Source organism: Phodopus roborovskii, unplaced genomic scaffold (genome assembly GCF_943737965.1).
Source record: "Phodopus roborovskii unplaced genomic scaffold, PHOROB, whole genome shotgun sequence".
Classification (NCBI taxonomy): Eukaryota; Metazoa; Chordata; class Mammalia; order Rodentia; family Cricetidae; genus Phodopus; species Phodopus roborovskii.
The window spans coordinates 14815092-14824304 of NW_026125059.1; the positions used below are offsets into that span (position 1 = coordinate 14815092).

At 45.5% G+C, this 9213-nt stretch overlaps 1 protein-coding gene across 3 annotated transcripts in view; it reads right to left on the reverse strand.

Annotated features, from left to right (window-relative positions):
• Positions 1 to 8254, reverse strand: part of Pkig (cAMP-dependent protein kinase inhibitor gamma) — a 64944-nt gene extending 56690 nt beyond the window's left edge. The window contains exon 1 of one of the 3 annotated variants that reach the window (XM_051186742.1): positions 8120 to 8254. The gene's annotated coding sequence lies outside the window, so the exon portion shown is untranslated. The other 2 variants (XM_051186751.1, XM_051186736.1) reach the window with 2 other exon arrangements.
• Positions 8255 to 9213: the final 959 nt, after the last annotated feature.

Consider the following 9213-nt stretch of genomic DNA (forward strand, 5'->3'; position numbering starts at 1 on the left):
GTTGGGTTTTTGTTTTTGTTTTGTTTTGTTTTTTTTTTTTTTTTTAAGGAAATATTTAAGTTTTAAGACTTCTGAGAATTAGGGTCTAGTGCACTGGCTTTCTGGCCTGGGTTTCTGTGACCCAGGGGATGTGACAGCTGACTGTCCTGTCTAAACAAACAGTGCAGACATTTATTAGGACCATCAAGGATAGTCCATTTCTCTTCCCACAGAATCCAATTCTTATCTGGACAGATAAGTCTGTGTGTGTGTTGGAAGAATGTTCTGCATGATCAGAATTCTTTGTAGCACTGAGGAGAAGGCAGTCAGTTTAAAACTCAATTTTCATTTAAAAGAAAAATAAAAGACCAATTTTTCTACAGAAATCCTGGCTTCGGGGAAAGTAAAGCTGTAATCTGTGGGTTATGGAGCTCTCTTTAATTAGGAGATGACAAATGACTGTGAGAAAGCTGAACAAATAAGGACACTGTTTATATTTCAAAGATGGTAAAAGAGATTCTGCTACAGAAGTTTCCCAACACTGTCCCTGAGCCAAGGACTCTTTAGGAAAATGATTTTTATTCCTTTATCAACTTGGTTGATAAGAATTTTAACTCCAGTGCACCCATGGACAAGCTATAAAATGCAACTGTTTTCATGCATCAGAAATAAACATTTTAGCAGGGCTTTGGTGGCACACGCCTTTCATCTTAGCACTCAGGGGCACAGACAGGTAGGTAGATCTCTAAGCTGGAGGCTCACCAGAGCTTCATAGTAAGAATCTGTACTAAAAAATAATGAAAACACACAAACATTTTAACCAGGCATGTTGTGTATGCCTGTAATCCCAGCACCCAGGAAGCTGAGGCAAGAAGGCTACCACACACTGAGAACAGCTTGGTCTACATAGCAAGTATAAGACCAACCAGAATCCACAGAGTGGCCCTGTCTCATAAACAATAAAACACAGCTTTTTTTGCAAATGGGAAAACACTTACTGTGTTATAAGATTTATTTGTTGGGCTGACAAGTGGAGCTGGGGGTAAAATTCAATAAGCCTTAGAATGAAAAACTATATAAGGCATATCCCAGGAATATGATTTCCTCTAGGTCAGAATACTCTGGAAAATTATTCTTAATATTAATTCAGAAAAACATTTACAGGCATTACTGGTAATGCTTTAATGGGTTAGATGGCTTAGATACTTAGTAGCCCCACTCTCAAAGAAAACTACAGCTTGGGAAGGGAGGCACTCAAGGTCACTACTTGAGTGACTCAGCTGCCACACTTGCCTTTCTCCTGCTATGTGGGATGATCATGATGCCAACAGCAGCAATGGCCCCTAAGTCACACTGGCCATGCAATGGGCATTGTTCTTTGCACTCCCGTATGTCAAATCATGTAGTGTTCACAATAACCTTTCACTGAAGGCAGACTGGTCTGTCTGCGGGCACCAGCTCCTCTTTCTCTACTCTGCTCATCTTACATGCCCTGCATCTTTCCCCAGAAAATAAAAATGGGCACCCTAAAACCCCTATGTTCTCTTCACCTTCACCTCAAATTACTAAAATATAGCAATTATTAAAGCTGGATGGTGGGTAATAGGGATTACTTCATACACTTTGCTCTTCTTTTGTTTAGGTTTGAAATTACCTTTTAAACATTTACAGTTTTTCCCCTAACACAGAATCTGATCCACTGATGAGGCCAGATGACCATCCCCCACTAACAGTGAATTCCTAGACAGGGTTACTGAAGAGAGCTCTGCCATAAAAGAAAGGGGCATTGATTCATTCACTAGTTCCAAGAACACAGACTAAGCCCCAGTTATGTGTAAGGTTGGGTAAAGGTCCAGTGAGGGACTCCTGTCCTCACCAAACTAAGAATTTAATAACAACATACGCACACATTGCAAAAGCAATCATAGAAGAGACCAGTCAAGAGAAATGCTACAAAAGGAAAAGTTCAATTGGGCATTAGTGACACATGCCTTTGATCCCAGCACTCAGGAGGCAGAGGCAGGAGGACTCTGTGAGTTGGAGGCCAGTTTGGTCTATAGAGCAAGTTCCAAAGCAATACTGAGAAACCCTGTCTGTGAAAAAAAAAAAAAAGTTCAAAGTACTACAGAGTCAGAAAAAGAAGGAAATTCCATTATACAGAACTGTCCAGGACATTCCAGACTTTTGACATATTAAGCGTTATTTAAATTCAGTAAGAGGCTTCAGAAGAAAGGGTGCTAAATGCAAAAGCCAAGTCAGGTCTGGAAAGCCACATTCTCTTTTATGGTATTATGGTGGCTCCCGGGGTGGTGGTTGGGATTCTTCTCCAGTCTTTGGATCAAAACAAAGCTTAGAGAAGATGAGTGTGTGTGTGTGTGTGTGTGTGTGTGTGTGTGTGTGTGTGTGTGTGTATGTGTGTGTGTGTGTACGCAAATGGAAATGTGTGTGTATACACATAGGTGCTCACACTGTAGAAGCCAGAGGGTGGGTGGGGGTTTAAGACAGGATCTTTCACTGAACCTGGAACATGCCAATTCAATTTGACTGGCTCACCAGCAAGCCCCAAGGATGATTCCCTCTCTCTCCACTTCCTTGAGCTGAGATTACAGAGATACATGGCCATACCTAACTTTTACCTGGGTGCTAGGGATTGCACTAAGGTCCTCAATCTTACCAGGCAAGCACTCTAGCCACCGAGCCATCTCCTCAGCTGACCTTTTTCTTTACCACTGATTTTTTTAGGGGGCTGGAGGTGCTCAGTTAAGAGTGCTTGCTATTCTTTGTCTTTCTAGATTTCTAGTGCCAGACAGTGTTGTTTAGGCTGCTGGAGAAGAAAAGATAGTAAAGATTTCACCAACACCAGACCCTGCATACTATAACACCAACCCAGTACAATAGTGGCATGATTGCTATGGAAGTCACCAATCCAGTACAACAGTGATATGATTGTCACGTAAGTGACAATCACTTTCTGATTGGATTTCGGGCCTGCTCCACAGGAGGGAGTTCATGCCTGGTAGTATAAACCTGGTCAAAAGACCACAGGTGAAGACATCATAGGCTCTAGAGAAGAACCTACTATTGTTATTTTTGGTAAATTTTTCATGTCACCAAACTGCCTTCTAAATATTTCTACCTGTCTGTGTTGCTCTTAACCTTAGTCACCGCTTCTTTCTGTACTAGGCAAGTGGCTAATGAAGAGAGTCATAACTGTCAAAATGCTGAGAAAAGTGACCATGAGTACTGAGGCCTAAGTGGGACATCTGTTTCACACTCCCCATGCCCAAGGCTGCATGAGATGGGGAAAAAAGAATGTATGAGCCAGATGGGGAAGAGCGGTGTGAAGTGCAGTCTTCTGGACATAACACGGCTTTTATAGGTATGGACTCACTACAGCTGTGGATAAACGCACACGCCCTGAATAATCAAGGCAGCAACATCAGTCAACATCCCACCAGGCAGCACTAACTGGACTCGGTTACACACACACACACACACACACACACACACACACACAGAGAGAGAGAGAGAGAGAGAGAGAGAGAGAGAGACAGACACATACACACACATACACACACACAGAGACACACACACACAGAGACACACACCCAGACACAGACACACACACCTGTGTACATTTATGAAATTGTCAACATACAAAGAAAGATCCGCCTGTCTCTGCCTCCCATGTGCTGGGATTAAAGGTGTGAGCCACCACTGCCCGGCAAGATCAAAGATTTTTTTTTTTTAAGTTCACCTTTGACTGCACCTGCTATGTAGAACACAGAATCACAGATTTCTCCACGAATCACTGTGGAGAGAAAAGCTAGGAACCCTGGTGGAGAGACTGTAACCACTGAAAGAAACAAGGCAAGATCACTAACTCCCAAGGTGCCTTTTTCTAAAAGGTATTTGTAATATGACTCCAAAAAGTCTTGATGAACAGTGGCTTGGGCATGGCTCAGTTGGTAGAGTACTTGTCCAGCATAGCTTGCTTGAGGCTCTGAGTGTGATATCCCAAAACCACAGGAACCTGTGCATGGTGAAGCACACCTGTAGGTTCAGAAGTTCAAAGTTATCTTCCCCTACTTAGTGGAAATTCATGGTTAGTCTGGGCTAGAGATTGTCTCAAAAGAAGCATGGGACTAGGGCTGAGGGAATTTATTGTTCAGCATTATATCATTTGCCTAGCCCTGGGTTCTATCTTCAATAGAGAAGGAAAGGAGGAAGGGAGGGAAAGAGGACAAAAATATATAGGAACTGAATAGGAAAACGAAGATCTTACTGCCCAGGACTTAGACGGCAGAGCTTCCAGAAGGGGTCTCCTGAATCCTCTTACCTTTAGTTTCCCCTCTGAAAACAAGAATGATTATTTGCCCACATCACAGAGCTCCTTCAAGGACAAGAAGAAAGAGTATGAATTTGCATCGTTCAAAAATTCGAATTGTTGAGTTATTGACAAATGCCAACATGGCAGACATAATGCTCTGAAGCAGATCTCAAGGTTATGAAACTTTTTCTTTTCTTTTCTCTCTCTTTTCAGAAGATTTATGGTAGTGGCATATACTTATAATCTCAGCATTTGGGAGGCAGAGGCAGGTAGATCTCTGTGAGGCTAACCTGATCTACACAGTAAGTTCAAGGACAGCCAGAGCTGTTACACTGAGAAACTCTGTCTTGAAAAACAAACAAACAAAAAAAAAAAAAAGAAAGAAAGAAAAGAAAAAGAAAAAAGGAAGAAAGGAAAGAAGAAAAGGAGAAAAAGGAGAGAGAGAAGAGGGCATGGTCTTTTCTCTCTCTCGCAGCTATTTGCTCAGTTAGTCTTATTATACCTAAGTATTTTTAAGTTAACCTCTTGAAATATCTCAGCATTACACCATCTAGGTAGTAAATAAGAGTAAAAGCTCTGTGCTAGGGAGATGCTCAGTAAGAATACTTGCTGCACTAGCATGCAGATTCTAGAGTTTGAAACCCCAGCACCCACATAAAAAATCAAGGGTGGGGCTGAGAGATGGCTCCAGGTTAAGAGTAGTTGCTACTACTACCTATTACTGAGGACCCAGCTTTGATTTCTGGTGCCCACATGGTGGCTCATAACTCCAGTACCTAGGGCTTCTATATGCATTTAATACACATACAAACAGGTACACATATACATAGAAAATAACTTTTTTTTTAAGTGCAGGTGTGACTGTATATGACTGTAACTCCAGCACGATGAAGGATGGAGAAAAGGGAATTCCTTAGACTGGCTGGTTACCAGCCTAACTGTAGGTTCAGTGAAAGATGGGAGAGTGAGTGACAAGAGTATTAACACCCCACTTGAACACACAGGTGCAGAACATGACATCTGCACGCACGCTCGCGCACACACACACACACACACACACACACAAAGATCAAAAGCTCTGCACTCAGCAAACAAAAACACAAGATCCAAATATGATTCCGGGTAACCATTTTACCATAAACTTTCATCCATGAACGAACTTGAGATCATAACAGGGCCTGACTCATAAGGTTTTTATAGACTGTTTTATTGAGGACTGTAGAGTGCTGGCTTAGAACACTCAGGCCTCAATTCAATCCCCAGCAACCCACCCCACCAACAGAACAGGTTATATTGAGATTAGTGCATGAGAAATGCTTACTATGATACTAATCCAAAAAAGGCCTGCTATCTGCCAACAATGATGCCTTTTATCTGTGCGTGTTGCCTTTTGCCGGTACCGCACTTCTGCTAGCAATAACCTCTCTCCCTAAGCCTATCCACTCTTACCTTCCAGAAAAAGTTGTGCTATCAATTTCCCCTTCCACTCCCATGCCTTCTCAGCCTTTCCCTCCCACCAGCTCTATGCCAACTGCATTTAAGCTCTCTCTCATGCTTTAAAAAACACCCTTCCCTTACTCCTCAATCGCTCTCCAGTCTTCTCCCTCCCTCCACAGCCACCCTTCTCAAAGCTGCCTACACTCTGTCTTCTCACATCCCACTCTTACCTCATCCCACTGATACATTACACCGAACCTTTTGAAGCTGGGACATTATAGATTCCACCCCCGACATTTCACCACATCTGCTCAGTCAGGTCCCTAGTGACCCCCTGGAACTTATGTATTCAGATGGCACATTCTTACTTTAACTTCTCTTACTTGCCATCTCGGTGGCATGTAGCAAAGCTGACCTCTGCCTTGGGCCTTCATTACCACACCCTCCCTTGGTTTCCACTTCCAAAATGGTTCTCCCAAGAGTATACAAAGCAGCAACCCTCAGATCTGGGTCCTTTTTAAATCTCTTGTTTGTTTGGTTTTATGGGGGGGGGGGGTTGCTGAGACAAGGCCTGGCTACATAGCCCAGGGTGGCCTCAAACTCCTGACCCTCCTGCTTCAGCCACCTGAGTGCTGGGATTGCAGGTGTGAGCCACCACAACTGCTCAGTATTGATATTGCAGCCTTCAACACCATAAATAATGGTGCCAAGTGTGGTGGCACGCCTTTAATCCTATACTACTCCCAGAGGCAGAGGCAGATGAGTATCTGGGTTTTAGGCCAGCCTGGCCTGCAAAGCAAGTTCCAGGCTAAACAGAAGTACACAGGGAGACCCTGTCTCAAAATAAACTAATGAACTTGTGTGTGTGTGTGTGTGTGTGTGTGTGTGTGTGAGTATTTATGTACTGAAATAAGGTTTTACACAGCACAGCCTAGCCTTGACCTTGTATACAGCCAGAGCGTAAACTCTTGGTCCTGCAGCCTCCACCTCCCGAATGCTGGGAAGACAGACAGGTGCCACACAACTGGGCTCTGTAAGCATTGCTTTTGAATGTGTTTGAAATACTGTCCCTTTACCATTCTCACCATTTCTCCAGACAGAGCTAACTCACACTTTTCCCTCGACAAGCCTGACCACAAGTACTCCATTAATACCTCCCACCGCCCAGCCACCTGTCGGAGGCATACATTCCTGCCTAAGCTCTAATCTCCATGCCGAGAAGTGGCTTTCTTCCCTGGTGTCTCAAACTCAGTGTGGTATGCATGTATCTCCTAAGGGTTCATTTCCACTGTGAGGTGGCAGCTCAAGATGAGTAGAGACTATCTGAATACAGTATCTAGGGGTGGGACCTTCGGGAGGGAATCAGCATTAGGTAAGATCATTAGGTTAGAGTTTTGTGACTGGATGTTGGACTCTGTGAGGGAAGACCAAGGACCGTAGCCCTGAGGCAGGACACCTGCTTAATATGTTCAAGGGTCTCTTGGACCTCCAGCACCACAAAGAGGACTCCTCAGCCAGGCTGTGGGGGCGCACGCCTGAAATGCTTGGGAGATTCTCTACAAGTCGGGCTCTCCTCAGGATTCAGTCTTCCTAACACTGGGCACGTCACCAGCCTCGTCTCCTGGCCAACACAACTGCAGGCTTCCTTATCTCCTTCTTGTGTATCCTCCCTAGAACCACCACTCTCACTGGGGAAGGTCTACAACTGCCCTCTCTGCAGTCAAGTTTCCTGTACGTGCAAAACAGTAGCTCATTACACCAAGTTCCTGTCCATAGGTCTGTTTCCTATGGGCAGGAGTGGAGTTCGCTAAGGACAAGACGTCTCACTTTTTTTTTTTCTTTTGTAAACCGCTGGCGATCGGCCCAGGCCCTGGTTCTCAATAAATCCTCAATGATGTTCCTCGTAGCAATAGGAAGAAGGAAAGCTCCCACGTATCGCGGGTTTTACATATAAATACACTCAGTGGTCACCTTACAAGACAGGTGTTATTATCCCCATTGTGCAGGTGAGAAAACTGACGCAGGAATAAGTCCAATCTCGACGGCCCCCCGGGGAGCGGCACACGCATACGCTCTCTTCAGTTCCTAGTCACTCGACGACCAGCCCTCACAGAAAAGGAGCCTTTAAAAATGTGTTATCTAAAAAGAAAACTTTCCAATGAGCCCCGAGAGACGCGTGAGACTAAAAGCCGAAAGCGCACCCACCCGAACCCGGCCGGGGTCAGAGGGCGTCGTCGCGGGCTCCCGGGCCCAGGGGACAAAGTGCAGCCCTCCGTCCTTGCCCCGCGTCCTCGCCGCCCGTCCCTCGCCGGTAGCCTGGCGGACCGCTCCTCTCCTCTCCGAGCCGTGCCCGCCCGCTCTGCCGCCGCTTACCTGCCGCCTCGTCGCCTCGCGGAGCCCGGGCCGCCGGCGCGAGCGCCTCCCCGGGGCCGCCTGGCGCCCGCTGCCCGCCGCCGAGCCGTTGCCTAGGCGACGCGGCGGCTGAACTCCCGCGTCGCTCGCGCTACGGCGGCCGGGAAGGGACGCAGAACGTTGGGGGGGGGGCGCTCAGCAACAGCGAGGAGATGATGGAGGAAGAAGAAAGGAGCTGTCCTGAGTCTGGGAACTTAGCTCCCCAGAGAGGTGGCCCCAGGGAAGATGGGCGCGGAAAACAGCGAGGCTCTAGGGGAGGGCTTGTACCTCGGATGCTGTTCGTGTCTCCGTTCATCTTTGGCACTCGAAAGGCGACCGTATGTGGAGTAGAGGGGCCCTTTCGCCAAGTTTGCTAGGTTGGTAATAAAATGAGATTTGTTTGGCTGGTTTGTTGTTTTTGTTTTGTTTTGTTTGCCTTTGGTTAGTTGATTTGGGGTTTCTTTTTTTTTTTCTTTTTTCCTCCCTTTCTTATTTTGCTTTCTTTCTTTCTTTCTTTCTTTTTTTTTGGGGGGGGACGTGGGTTCGTGTGTCCCAGGCTAGTCTTCAACTCCATATGTACCTGAAAATGACCTTGAACTCTGCTTCTACCTTCCCAACTTTGGTGGTGGAAGAAGTGGAATAGGGCCTTCTGGCTTGCTTGGCAAGTGCTCTACCACTGAGCTACAAGCTCAAACCCCTTGACTGGAAATAAAGACTAGGAAATTGATGTGGAGTGGCAAATTTCTCTGTTATAATCTCCACTGTGTCAAATAGTGAGTAAAGTTGGTTGGGGGGGTAGAATTTGATCAGAATTAATTTCAGCATGGGAAATAACTTGTAATCATCAACTCCACTTCCTGGAAAATCTGCAGAATCACAGGACCCTAAAAGCACAAAAGACGCTCTTAACTGTTGTGGAGCTTCAAACCACTAGGAAAGACCAAAGACTTAGACTCAATTTGAAGTTAGGTTAAACGATTTATTCTTATTGCTAGCAGGACAACAGCCTGGGAGCAAATCCGGAGCTTGTTCTACCAGAGAGGGCTAAAGAAGGGTTTATAAAGGTGGACAAACAA